We start from the raw sequence: 13,658 nt of genomic DNA on the forward strand, positions 1-13,658 counted from the left end.
CAGTTCTTTAAAGCATTGTCTCAAAGTGTGCTGCCTTTATTGACAACTCGTAAAAGAATTTGGGTAACCCAATTAACCCTTGTAGGCTTGGGCAGTAAACAGTATAGGGTGAGGGGTGTCTCCAAGGGATTTTATTTGAATACTAATTGGCTTATTTGTTAGCATTCGTCATAGTTAACAATCTAACTCAAATGTTTCCATAAGATAACAGTGATCATTCTTAATCACACTGGAAAAGGAAGAAGCACAAGGAGAATCCTATTTATATGAAAATATATTGAAATTTATATTTTAGAAATCAATTCAAGGGGATACATCAAATAATTAATTCTAAGCAAAAAGTCATGAACAGATGTTAAAACAAATCAGTTCATAACAAAGCATTAACTCGTATGAAAAAGAGTAACTAGGACCAATTGAACACAAGTCACTCTTGGAAACATAAATTGCTTGGGAGATGATTTAGAGGTCGACGTTTCGGTCTCTGTTGCAGTTGTCTATAAGACCATCATCAGGACAATGTATATGTTGCAGATGAAGCCCCCTATGTAAATACAATATAGTGATATTAGCAACTTTTTCTTTTTACATCTATACATAATGACACTTAAAATATCATTTTTCAAATATTTCAACCAGGATATCCGTGTGTATAACACGAACAGTGTTATTTGATAAACTAACATATTTGGCATCGATTTTATCAAATAAAAAGACCATTTGTACATCAGACAGTCAAATAACTAGACATTTTTTGAAGTCGGGTAAGAGCCTTCAAAGGTCTGTTAAATATACAATTGTGTGCAATAGGGGAAGAAAATCACCACCGTCCATTATATTTATAAAGAATGAACGCAGACTTACTTAGCTGTTTGTGATACAGATGGACTAGCTGAGGTCATATAGCTAGAAAAATGGGGCAAAAAGACCACCGCAATCTGTTGAACGAAAAGCAAGGAGTTACCTAGGAATCTATCATGTGAATGTCAACCCAAGTGAAATCAAATCTGGGGACATCATACCTGCAGCGAATTCGCAGACTGTTTTAATTCAATTCAGCAAACCAGCAACAATGAAGGAGAGCTCTTTGGGTCAAAAGTAGTCTGTCTCACTAGAGACAAATGAAAATTTGACTAAAAATTTCTAATACCTTAATGTCATTAAATGATTTTCATCGGACAGAACTGTTACAGAGGCCCATAGGACCGACTTAGATCACAGTCAAGGTACTGGTTACTGAAGTAGCTCTTGAATAGATGGGAACAGTGTGCTCAGGCTTTATCCTCCTGACACTGTTCCAAATAATAAAGCTTAAGCTCGCTACTGAAGGGGAGCATGCAACATGCTATCTCAATAATGTAAGAGCGCATAAAATCTTGTCACTTTGTAACGTTTCTACCGAATGTTTTAGGAAACTGATGTTACTAGTAATACGTGAGTCGTTAGTAGGAGCTTGCGGAAACAAATGCTGTGGGCACAATATGAAAAAACGGCCCAATGTCGCGATCTGGATAAAAGGGCCCTCTAGTAGGCAGCAGATAATGCTATGACCAAACAAACCACCCGTCCAACAGGGAGAAGGTTGCATCAAGGATATGTTTGAATTCAAAAAGCTATTTGCGCATTTCCTATATGTTAGCCGGCAAATTACAAGTTAAGGCTACCACCACGGAGGTACTCCGGCACGGAAAGGTAGATAATGGAAGCATGAGAGAAACTTAAATTAACCACTTTATCAGCACACTGTCCGCAGTCCGGCAACCGGCAGAGTTTTCACGATATGGGAAGGGACGGCGGCTGGTCCTTTTTAAATACCTTAACCCGGAAGTATAATCGCAAAAGGGAAGTCGAAAACGGACTATACAAACAGCCGGATGAAGAGCCATGTGGACTCGTTTGTTAAATGATGTTAGGGCTTAGTGGCCGCCATCTTGGGGAGGTCAATAGTGGTCTGCGATCGGTATAGTGGGCAATGGTGGTGATTGTATCCGCACAGAGAAATGGATCGGTAAAGAAAGCTATTTATGTTCACCAACTACGGGAAAGCATGTAATAAAGACACTAATTACAGCATACAGCCCCGAAACTACAGAACATGTACGTGAATATGTAAAATTATTCTTAAGGTGCAAAACCTCTTTGAAAACTCGGTCAATGTAAAGGTGAGTAAGTTGTAATACATCAATCTTGGTCATCTTGTGATTGCAAATGCATGAATGGCAAACAGTTGTATAATTGTGAGTTCACTAATGCATCAACACAATGTCTTTAGTAGACAACAAAAGTACAGGGTCTCTCAGATGACCGACTTAGGCTAAAAATAGATCAGGCACATTGTTACAGTAGAAAGTCAAAATGGTACTACATTTTCCTGATTCACAAACTTCAAGGGGTTCACATATTCTGAAAATAGACAATTATAGAACCTGTCTTGTACAGAACTGAAACTACAAAGGTAGTTTGAAAGTGACTAAGCAATTCTGGATTATGTATACCATTTTATGTCAGACAGGCCAGCGCTTGCCACTCAGTGGAGGAATTCAGACCATTTTTCACAGAATCAGCATAACCGATCCACCGTTGTTCCTTGATAGTTAGAATGCGGTCTACATTTGGTTGTCTGATGGAAGATTTCAGTCTCTACCACCCACCATAGCATGTCCTTCTCAATATGTTTCTTGAGTGAAAAATGCTCCACAAGAGGGGCATTTTCTGTGTGACGATGTATTCTCGATTGATGTTGAAGTATGCGTTTTTTCACAATCTGTGTAGTTTTGCCAAAATATTTCAGGCCACACGGGCACTGAATACAGTAGACTACATTCGCAGTGTTACAGTTTGAAAAACACTTCAAAGTGATTGTCTTGTCGTTTAGCTCAAAACATTTCAAATTGCTGGTGGTTTGACATGCAGTGCAATGATTGCATTTAAAATTCCCAATATTGGGACTAAGTTGTCGCATGTTGTCAATCACGTTATTTTCCTTGATCTTATATGCATGTACAAGACGATCTCTCAAGTTGGAGCCTCTTCTGAAGGCAAACATAGGTTTCTCAACCAATTCTGGCAAACTTGAAAGAAGAGACCAATGTTTCCTAACCAATTTCTTGATGGTATTGGTGACAGTACCAAACGTTGTGACACACACCAACTGTGAAGAGGGAGTTTTACATTTCACTTATAGTAGCGCCTCCCAGTCGTTATACCATGCACGTTTGCGGGAGCGCTTGAGTAGTTTATTGGGATAACCACGAGCATGAAGTTTATCTTTCAATTTTTTTAGCCTCAAGGAAGTAGTCGACCCGCCTTGAGCAGTTCCTCCGTAAATGGAGGAACTGTCCGAACGGGAGACCATCCTTCAAGGCTTGAGGGTGGTGGCTATTGTACTTCAAACGCATATTTCTTGCGGTTGGTTTGGTAAACAATGTGGTATAAAGTGTATTCTCCACGCTGACTTTAATCGAGATGTCAAGGAAGTCCATGCTCTCTTTGTCATGGACAATAGTAAATTGAAGATTAGGATTAATGGAGTTGATCCATTGATGAAATTCTAGAAGGAGTTCTAATGTCCCTCGCCAGATGAAAAAAATATCATCGATATAGCGCAGCCAGCCTCTCAGGTTGGCTGCGAATGGATTACTAGAGTGATAAATGAATTTACCCTCAAAGTCAGATACATAAATATTTGCTATGTCCGGGGCAAAAACTGCGCCCATTGCCACTCCTTTCTGTTGCTGAAAAAACGTTTTCTCGCAAAGAAAGAAGTTCTCACATTAGCGCGATCCGGATGCAGTCAAGGATAAAACTAGTAGGGATAGCATGTGGTCTTACTCTGTTATCAAGAAGATTCTCTAGAATTAGAAGGACATCGGTTTGAGGAATGTTGGTGTACAGACTCTCGATGTCCATGGACACCAAGAGTTCACAGGTCACATCGAAGGGAAGATTTTCTACCACATTAATCAAAGCTGTGGTGTCCCTAATGTAGTTCTCTGCTTCAGTAGCGAAAGGTTGAATGAAAAAATCAGTGTACTGTGCTAGAGGTTTGAGGATAGAATTGCATCCAGAAACTATTGGTCTCCCTGGTGGGCACAAAAGATTTTTATGCACTTTCGGCAAGATGTATATCACAGGGACCGTTAGTGATTTGTTAATCAGGAATGCAGCTTCCTTTTCGCTTAACCAGCCGCCATCAAATCCTAGTTTGCTAAGTTCAAAGATTTTAGATGTTGGATTACCTGGAAGCTTATGATAGTGTGTTTCAACTGCAAGTTGTTTTCGAATTTCAACATTATAGGCCGCCTCATCCCAGAGGACAATGCCCCTGCCTTTGTCGGCTGGTTTAATTATGGTTTCTGGTAATGATTGTAAGTGAATTAGAGCCAGTTGTTCCTTTGTAAGATTGTGGCTAACATGCATAGGCTTCCTAAAAAAATTCTCAATTTCTACAATGATGGCGCTCTCAAAGGTTATGATTTCTTTAGCAACCATACCATTCAATGGAAAAAACGTTGAGCTATGGTGTAGCCCCGTTGTGTCCTGTTGTAATGATGAGGGTCTATTGGTGAAGAAGTTTTTGAGCCTGACGGCGCTAAAAAATGTGTACAGTTCTAACTTGGTTTGAAAGAGTTCGCTTTTATTAGTTGGCACAAATGAAAGCCCTTCAGAGAGAACAGAGATCTCAATTTCAGATAGATGGTGTTTCGATAAATTGAAAATAGGAATGGTTGTGGCATCTTTTACCATTCTTAGTACTGATTGCACGTCCGATGAAAGCCGGGCGTGTAATGGTTCCGTGACCATCCTCTCCTGGTTGGTTTCTGTCTCGACGGTTGGCCTTGGCCCCTCCGATCCTAGCCTAAAAAAGCCTGCCGTGAAGTGGATGGTTGTTGTTCTGCCCTTGTCTATATTGATGGTCAAAGCCTCTTGCACTGTCAGTATCCGAATCGGTGGCGGAAAAGATTGCTATTTTCTCCTGCCCCCGGTATGAACCCTGAGGTTGATAAAAGTATTTGACAAGATATGGATAAGTCTTCTCTTTACTGTATCGTTTAATGTCTTGGTGTAACTTATTGGTCTTCTTATGAGAATTGAAGTCCTCAATCTTTGATTGTTAGAGCTATTTTATCTAATAACGCCTTAGCATTAACAATGCTAGCGTCAGAATTGATCTTATTTTCCAATGTCTCTATTTCCTTGACCAGTATCTTGATATGTCTGTGTGCTGTCTCAATACTTAGCACCATCCACGTGCGAGAGCACTTGTTTGATGCAAAGCTAAAGTGAAGTTTATAGTCCTCGTCTTCAATGAAGATGATAGGGATATTTTTAATTTGTAAGCCGGTGGGAATAATGTTTGCATTGAGACAATTTGTCAAAAATTTGGCATGGGATTCAGTCCGCACCGATTTTTTGCGTAGACTTTCCAGTTAGTTGAGATCAGACTCACATGGAAGATGTGATAGGTCCTCGCGCTCCCAGAAGGGAGGGGCTGGAAGCTATTTTAAGTACGTATTCATCGGTGTAGGACAAAGTCTCGGTTCCAGACATATATGATGCCAAGACAACCGAGGACTGAATTTAAAAGAGACAATTATGTTCAACAACCAAACCACTTAGCTAAGTGACCCAGAACAGACCAGCGTCTGCGCATCAAAATGTATTTAACCCTTGTAGGCTTGGGCAGTAAACCGTATAGGGTGAGGGGTATCTACAAGGGATTTTATTTGAATACTAATTGGCTTGTTAGCATTAGTCATAGAGTTTGTTGTCAACAATCTAACTCAAATGTATCCATAAGATAACAGTGATAATTCTTGATCTTAATCACACAGGAAAAGGGACAAGCACACAGAGAATCCTATTTATATGAAAATATATTGAATTTTATCTTTTAGAAATCAATTCAAGGGGATGCATCAAATTAATTCGAATCAGAAAGTCATGAACAGGTGTTAAAACAAATCAGCAAATCAGTTCATAACAAAACATCAACTCCTATGAATGAAAAGAGTAACTAGGACCAATTGAACACAAGTCACTCTTGGAAACATAAATTGCTTGGGAGATGATGTAGAGGTCGACGTTTTGGTCTCTGTTGCAGTGGTCTAAAGACCATCATCAGGACAATGTATATGTTGCAGAGGAAGCCCCCTATGTAAATACAATATAGTGATATTGGCAACTTTTTGCTGGTTTGCCGAATTGAATTAAAACAACACTGTCTGCGAATTCGCTGCAGGTATGATGTCCCCTGATTTGATTTCACTTGGGTTGACATTCACATGATAGATTCCTAGGTAACTCCTTGCTTTTCGTTCAACAGATTGCGGTGGTCTTTTTGCCCCACTTTCTAGCTATATGACCTCAGCTAGTCCATCTGTATCCCAAACAGCTAAGTAAGTCTGCGTTCATTCTTTATAAATATAATGGACGGTGGTGGTGATTTTCTTCCCCTATTGCACACAATTGTATATTTAACAGACCATTGAAGGCTCTTACCCGACTTCAAAAAATGTCTAGGTATTTGACTGTCTGATGTACAAATGGTCTCTTTTTATTAGATAAAATTGATGCCAAATATGTTAGTTTATCAAATAACACTTAGTTTTGTACACACGCATTTTCTCGTTGAAATATTTGAAAAATGATATTTTAAGTGTCATTATGTATAGATGTAAAAAGAAAAAGTTGCTAATATCACTATATTGTATTTACATAGGGGGCTTCCTCTGCAACATATACATTGTCCTGATGATGGTCTTATAGACAACTGCAACAGAGACCGAAACGTCGACCTCTACATCCTCTCCCAAGCAATTTGTTTCCAAGAGTGACTTTTGTGTTCAATTGGTCCTAGTTACTCTTTTCATTCATAGGAGTTGGTGTTTTGTTATGAACTGATTTGTTTTAACATCTGTTCATGACTTTTTGCTTAGAATTATTTGATGTATCCCCTTGAATTGATTTCTAAAGTATAAAATTCAATATAATTTCATATAAATAGGATTTTCCGTGTGCTTCTTCCTTTTCCTGTGTGATTAAGATCAAGAACTATCACTGATATCTTATGGATACATTTGAGTTAGTTTATTGACAACTGACTACCTTTCTGGCCATGTACTAGAATGTGGTGTGATGGCGCCAGCGTACCATGGTCATTGATCGTATAGACCGGACCCTTTTATCACTGGACTGGAGGTTTACTGGCCCACTTGTGTAAGGTTCCACTGCTTTAAGCTGGACCTAGCACACAAGCCAGAGCACGTGTGCCTGTGTGTTTGTAGCTCACATGTTACGTACATCTAGTGCGTCTTAGTGAAGAGGGTCTGCGAGTTCCATTTTGGAAACCTCTAACCCATTCATGTGCAAAATATGGAGGAAAGGTTTCATTCCCAGACCGTAGAAGTGAAGTGCTGACACTCCTGAGACTGTAGGGAGGCAGCCTAGACACTGAAGTGCAGAAAGACTGGCATCACCTTATTTCAAGAAGGTCTTTCTACTGCAAAAAGCTGCTAATTAGTCTTCCTGAGTGCCATCTTTTGGTGTAGGGTGGGACAGCAAGCTCTGTTCTGAGTGTCAGTCCTTTAGCAGAGGTTGGCCTTTTGTGTCTCTTATGATCCTTATTGGTGTGGCTGAGGGCCAGGTGCAGAATGATCACTCTTTTTATGATTCTGCTGTGTGCTCCAGGCTGGAGACAACCCTGCTGTGAGGAGCATCATTGTAGATAAACGCAAAGTCTTAAAGTCAGCCTGAGAAGGACACTTGGAAGGAAAACTGAACCAAACTGGTTCTGATGGTGAAGACTGAAAATGTACAAATCCTGTCTGCTGTACCTTTACAGATGTAGCAGCTGTTGACCCACTTGTGCTCCAAGTTCTCTGATCTAGGAGAGGGGTGCTCCACATACTATAATAGGCTACTGTGTAACCAGAGCTGGTCTCTGCAAGACTAACTGCAGGAAGAACTGTCCCTGTTCTGGTCTACCTTGAGGTGACCTGCCTGAGAAGGAGTGAGTCACCCCTGCAGGAGTAGCGGTCTGCCAGTGGTCGATCCCAGAGCTGAGGGTCCGTCCACCAGATATTCCCAAGAACGTGACTTGAGAACTCTCGGATGGGAATCATTCACACTAGTTTAAACCGAGAATCTGCATCACTGCTGACCTGTTCCCAAGCAGATCGTCCTGATGAAACCTGTGGTCTGCTGGTCCTTCCCTCTTGCCCAAGGGTTACCGAGTGGGTTGGACGATGAAGAACGGACTGTGGCCAAGCTTGTGATGTTTTCCTAAGAATGCTTAAATGGAATTTGAGTGGGTAGCTTGTGGCACTTGCCAAACTGGTGCCTCAACATACTACTACACTGTAATTGAATTTACTACCTCGAGGCGCTTGCTACTGTGTGACCAAATGACTGTGCTGCTGTCCAGAAATGTGTCGGATTGGATACCCCTGTTGCAGCTGAATTGTGAAGTAAATTCAAGTAGCTCAGCTGTTGCCAGACTGAGACTGGAAGGGGACTGCATAGTAAGTTCCTCCACCCCAAGAGCTTGCCAACTGAGCTGCTGGCTCGTCAGCCAGCATGTTCTAGGGGAGTACCAAGTCATGCCACGTGGGTCCCAAACTGCAGTCCACTCAGAAGGCTGCTGTTAAGAAGACTGCATGCACTCCTGCATGCCACCACCTCGGTACTAGCTCTGTGGCCCATTTCTGCTCCAGGGATTGGCGCAAAGGTTTGCCGCACCTGAGGATGGCACATTTTCCACCCCAGGGAGAGGGACATGGACTAAAGTACACAGAGGTCTGACTGAAGTCTACTCTGGGCCTGATTTTGGATGAGAAACAGAAGACTGAGAGACAGCGCATAAAAGGTGAGGGACCGTTCAAACCCCAAACCCCTTCATGCCCACTTGGCTAAGCCACTGGCCATAGTAAATGGGGAAACCACACATCTGAAGCAAACTGACATTGCCCCATGGCTGAGGCTCAGTAGCCTCTGCTTGCCACATGGGCCCTCAAACTAGGCCTGATAGCAGTGGCGGCTGCTGACTTTTTTTTTTTAGTGGTGAGGCATAAATGTGAACACTTTTTCTCATACAACTATAAACTGACGTGCCCGATCACCTCTGTAAAGTGATATATTTCTTTATTTTCTTCTCCTTATTGAGTACTGTTAAGAAATGTTACCTTAACTATCTTCTTATACTGTGGGATTCAGCATACGTTCAGCTGTAAACTGTTACACTCCCGAGGTCAAATCCTCCAGCCGTGCACTGCCTGGATGTAAAATATATTTGGTGGTCAGAGAAAAATAAGCCCCAAGCACCGTAGCCAATCCAAGCACTGCTACTTATAATACTAAGCAGCATAAGAGCAGTGCTAGATTGGCTGGGGCCTGCAAAACATGCTCTACAGAAGACAGATGGGGCTGTGTCTTTGCTCACTAAGCTTCATGGTAGCCTTCAATGTGGAAGTCTGAACTGCACGTCAGGCTGGCCACAGCAAAACATCCGGCGAATCTGACAAGTGTCGCTCTGTTAAGAGCCTCTGCCGCTTGTTCCACCCACCTATTGCTTTCTGTGAGACCGCTCTTTAGCCTTGCCCCATAAGTAAGTAAAATTAATGAAGGGAAGCAGTATTTAAATTGACAAAATAATGAGCCTGAGAGGTAGTGGCTCGCAGTAGGGGGTGAACACCCCTATGGATGAACCGCCCGGTCCGGTACCAGAGATTATGGGGTTTCAAGACTACAGCTCCTGCAGAGTCTAGAAATGCTTCCCCATAGGCTATGTATACATATTGCTGCATGAAATAGTCTGTACATACCTAGTCATAGATTCTGCAGCAGAGCACTAGGCGAAGCATATGACTACAGTAGTGTTTTTGTAATTGGCAGTTATGCTTTCCGTTTTTGGTTGTGCGGCTAAAAGCAGGTTTTCCATCGACGATCTAGCCACATGGAAAATGGGCTCAGCGTCATCCCTCAATCATGCTTCCATAACTAAGGTTGGGTCCAAAATCGAGCCAGTTAGAAGGCTAAATGCATTGAAATAATTCATACAAACAGATCATGCGTTGATAATATTAGAATTGTAGGTTGTTGGAGTCCAGGGGCGGGGTGGGCTTAGTGCAGAGAACACCACATATCTGGAAAATATGCTTGGTAAAAAAGTAAAGATAGATGGGGTATGGAAATGCCTTACTTACAGGAGATGGGCTGGGGTTAGGGAGAATGGAAATGCTTGGCTGCAAGGTCTCTCTTCTAGAAAGGAGTGCAGTGACTGATGGCATGGGACTAGAGAGGTGGTGAAAGGCAGGTGAGGAATGGCATGGTGTAGAAAGAGGGTGGTACAGAGTCTACAACTGTGGTTATGACCCTGTTCTTTTAATGTATTGTTGTACAGAGCAGTTTTGGCCAAATAAACAAGATCCTGTCTCCTGACAATATAATTTCTTAATATGAATGAAGTGAGAACTTTGCTTCTGCAGAATTACAAATGAGACAGCAACGTTTTTGGGTCTCGCTGAGCCAGCGCGCATGCGCTGTCAGCGAGACATTTAGTAGCTGCTTAGATAAGTGCTACCTTGCTGGCCATCTGCTTGCTGTCACGTGCACAAGCGCGCGCAACGAGCACAGCTGCCATGTGGCTTTCTGTAATGGCTCATTAAGTGATTCCCCTCCCCTCCCACTCCTCATTTCCCTTTCACCTTAGCTTGGCCGCCTAACCCCTCCATCATGCAGCGTGAGAGCCCGCTCTGCCAAGGCTCCCCTAAAGGGCGGGCCCTCGTCCGTCCTCCGATAACTCCTCTCGCTTCTCTTGACTCCTCACACCGTCCCCTCCCCTCTGGCGGCGTGCCATTGCCTCCCTCACGAGTACCCCCGAGCTCTGGATACCACCATGTGTCTTGCCCTCCTCCGAGTCCACCTCTTTCTATGCTGCTATCCCACCCCCAGACCTCATTCTCTGCCATCCCTCCAGCATGACTTTTTTTCACTCTGCTACAGCAAATGCTTTGAGGAAGGCCTCTTAAGAGGGACATTAAAGGTCGGGCTGTGTCTCTCCCCTGCCTACCTTTGCTCTCCGCCCCTTGGTATTGTTTCTTCTTTTTCTTTGCAGTGCATTCTTCACTGTTCTCTCTCTAATTACGTTGGTTCCGGTGTTCCCACTTCACTGCAGTCAGATTAGCTGGCATAGCTTTTAATTGTCCTGTGCTTCTTTGCTCACAGACGCTCCCCCTAACTCCCATCTTTGGCAGGCAATTTTGACTCCTGTGAAATATTATATGGCATAATTGCAGTACAGCGTGTGCAGCTTGTAACCCGAGCCTGAGCTGCACCGCATACCTTGTGCCATGTTTACCTTTAAAGCGACTCTTGCTGTTTTTACAACTATGTTTTATAGTGCATGCTGCCAACTAACTAAACTGCCTCTTGGCATATTACTGACCTATTAGCCGAAGGTTATCATTTTTAGGACTCATTTGCTGTCCTTCTGTCCAAACATATGAACTTAAGAATGCACGCACACTTTCTAGGTAGCTGATCTGCTCACCATGCCATTTTTACGGACTTCGTGGCTATTGTGTATGATTCTTTTTGGGTCGTCAGGGGGTGGGGGGACATAGCTACTAGCCCTCTGTATCACTATCTGTTTTGGGTAACCATGTGGGTAGCTTGCTTATTAGCAGCTCATGCCGTTGCAATAGCATATAGCATATGGCAGAGGTGAGGGTGAGACTGCAAGTGCCTGCCTACTTAGACACAGACAGCCATTAAAAGTACGGTCGATAACTAGGGTAATTTAATCTGCTTCTCGGCACAGCAGGATGTGACATTGTGCCGCGTTGCCTACTTTCCCAATTTGCCATCTTCTCCCTGGGCCCCATTGAGACTCGGACCCCTCCCTTAGTTTACCTGCTCCAGATGGGCGGCACAGTGGGGGACGCGCAGGCAGATGTGTTTATTTACTGGAGACAGCCTTGTGCGGCTGCAGATGGCACTGCCTGGCAGCGGGCTCTGCTCCCTGACACCCGTCACACTCCGAGTAGCGCTGGTAGGGAGGGGGCACCTCCCCATCCTCTTTAGACTTGCCTCTTTTCTTTTTGAAATCTTTTTTTAAAGTGCAAAGGAAAGTAGATTCCTAGCTGATCCGAAAAGGGCTCATGTAGTCGGCCTACTCCAAGGTGTTGTGGCCGGGATGGTTTCCAGCTACGTCGCACACCATGCTATGGTTTGCCATTTTGAGGTAACAGTTTTTGTACGGTGGGGACCCTCACAGCACTATGTGCCTCGCTATCCACAGGTACAGTTTGGGTGCTGCAAACTGCTGCCAAGTTCCTTAACTTGGGAATGTAATATTTAGAAATGTCACGCCCCTCAGTTATCTTTGTCTACTGCAGGAGAGGTTCACTTCCAGTTATTTATATATCACTTAATAAGAACATTTAACCTGTTTCTAAGCTTTTCTAAGTTTCACAGGTAAATGTGAGGTCTCAGGCCGCAGGCGCTAGTGTTACGCGGCGCCGCGGCATAAGGAACACTCGGGACACCAGATTGACTTTCCGCGTGGTGCGGACTGACTCCCGGCCATGCCTCCATTTATTTTATACTCCAGCGCGTGACGTAGCACGCCCGCGCATACGCGCCCTTTAGGTCGCGGACAACTAGACTGCTGCCTTGCAGTCCTCGACATTACATACCTTCTAACCTTTATTAAACAAAAAATGGGCAGTAATAAAATCAAAACAAAATAGCAATTAAACATTATTGTGCAGGTTACCAGTTCGTGGCTCTTAATTAGGGGCTCAGTCCACCATGAAGTCGGCAAGTTGGGATGAGGGAGCCGGGTTCTTCCTCAGACCATACCCGGTCCGCTCTCCCCTGGTGAGGTTTGATAGGTCTGGAATAAAGCGCCCACAGAAGTTCACCATCCCTAAGAAGCTACGCACTTCAGATATGTTGGACGGGGGTGGAGCGTCTTTCACGTCTTGGACTTTGTCGGGGTCTGGGGCTATTCCTTGGTCGGAGAATGTGTACCCAAAGGAACTGATTTTGATCTGTAGAAATTGACTTTTCTCTAGGTGTAACGTAAGCCCTGCCTCCTTGATCCTCTGCAGTACACCTCTAAGCCTCTGATGGTGTTCTTCAACAGACTTGGCATAGACCAACAGGTTGTCACTTACATTTAGTACTCCTGGGAGCCCACTTAGTACCTCCCTGATTGTGTTTTGAAAAACTTCGGCGGCACTCGAGATGCCAAAGTTGAGGTGTTGGTAGCGCCGGAGGCCTACGTGGGTGGAGAACGTTGTTATGTACCGTGAGTCTGGGTGGAGAGGTAGTTGGTGGTAGCCGGAACGAAGGTCCATTTTCGAAAACCACTGTGCTCCATTTAACTCCCCCAGGATGTCGTACACCGTGGGGGTTAAGTGTCTTTCTCTTTTGACTGCAGCATTGGGGAGTCGCATGTCCACACATATGCGGACTTGGCCTGGCTGCTCCGGCTTGCGAGCCACTACGATCGGGGATACCCAGGGTGTGGGTCCACTGACCTTCTCAATAATGCCCTGCTTCTCTAGGGTCTCCAGTTCCTCCTCGACTTTCTTCCTTAAGTGGAATGCGATTCTTCTGTGCCTGAGGGCTACTGGTTGAATCGATGGGTCGAT

The 13,658-nt window shown here is 43.7% G+C and overlaps 1 protein-coding gene across 1 annotated transcript in view; it reads left to right on the forward strand.

Moving 5' to 3' along the window:
* LOC144755640 (glutathione S-transferase Mu 2-like) overlaps positions 1–13,658 on the forward strand; it is an 86,684-nt gene that overhangs the window by 45,908 nt on the left and 27,118 nt on the right. The gene's annotated exons all lie outside the window — the stretch shown is intronic.

The sequence above is a fragment of the Lissotriton helveticus genome, chromosome 5_1, assembly GCF_964261635.1.
Source record: "Lissotriton helveticus chromosome 5_1, aLisHel1.1, whole genome shotgun sequence".
Classification (NCBI taxonomy): Eukaryota; Metazoa; Chordata; class Amphibia; order Caudata; family Salamandridae; genus Lissotriton; species Lissotriton helveticus.